Source organism: Mustela putorius, unplaced genomic scaffold (genome assembly GCF_011764305.1).
Source record: "Mustela putorius furo isolate JIRA1106 unplaced genomic scaffold, ASM1176430v1.1 tig00001826_pilon_pilon_pilon, whole genome shotgun sequence".
NCBI classification, from domain to species: Eukaryota; Metazoa; Chordata; class Mammalia; order Carnivora; family Mustelidae; genus Mustela; species Mustela putorius.
This window is the reverse complement of record NW_025421880.1, coordinates 771,002-772,226: the sequence shown is the minus strand read 5'-3', so window position 1 is coordinate 772,226 and position 1,225 is coordinate 771,002.

The following is a 1,225-nucleotide window of genomic DNA, read 5'->3' as shown; positions in this document are numbered from 1 at the left end:
AAATAAAATTAAAAATTAAAAAACATAAATAAATAAAATAAAATGAAAATTAATGGTAGAGAAAAGAATATTGAAAAAATTCCAAGAAAAAAATGTGTTTTCTATCAGTTAATTGAGCAAGGCAACCCATCATTACCTACAAAGTAAAGAGCATTCAGCTGCAATTAGGGCTATAATGGGCAAGTACTTATTTTTTATTTTTGCTATATTATCTTATTAGTTTTTTTGGTAAAATAATTATATTTATATGAATTATCAGTCATTTCTAAATGTTGAAAGAGTAAGTTAAATAGAAAGCAGGAAATACAATTCTTATATCAGCTGTATTATGCATATTATTAATGATTAGAAATGATTTTTCTTTTTTTCATGAGAATTTTTTTTCTTCTTCATATTTTGTTGACAATAGATTTAAGTTCCAACTTCCTCTACAGTATTGGAACTCTGTTACGTTTAACTTTTAGTCTATTGAGGGAATCCATCTAGTTTATAAGAATTAAACAAATTTGGAATGTTTTCAATCTGTGTACTTTGTGACGACTAAAATCAACATTCTATAAACATTAAGAAACCAATGTTCTCATTAATACATTACATCACTACAAATAATGTATTAGTTGACAAATTAATATGTATAAACATCTTATTCATTATAAATTCACCTATTCAGATTAAAATATTTTTAAAAATCTAAAAATCTAATGTATCAGGTTCTAACAATTTTAAAACATTAAGTAGATAAACACAAATATTATGATTACAGAAATTACTATTTAACATTAAACCTGATTAAAAGTCTTAATCCATCAGATTCAAGTTTGTTTCTGTATTGTCTTTATGGTCATCCTTGTTTTGAATATAGAGACCATGAATCCTTCTGTGTTCATATCTTGCCAGCTTTACCTACTAAAGTTGGCAGAAATTTTATCAGTACTATCTTTATAGCTTTGCATGATTGCAGTGCTCTTTTGTGTTTAAAAGGAAAACAAAACAAAACCATTTCAGACCAGCAAGCAAAGGTTGCAGGATTTATTGAGGTTGTAGACCAAATAACGCTGTTAGGAAAGAAAGGTTTTATTGTATAAGGAAAGGTTTTATTGTGTAAGACCCTACAGGTAAGGTCTATTTTTTTAGAATTTTTTTTTTCTATTCCCATGTTAAAAGAAATTTGAAATCGGTCTTATGTGGAATTTTAATATCTTGAATCATCCACTGTCAAATTGAT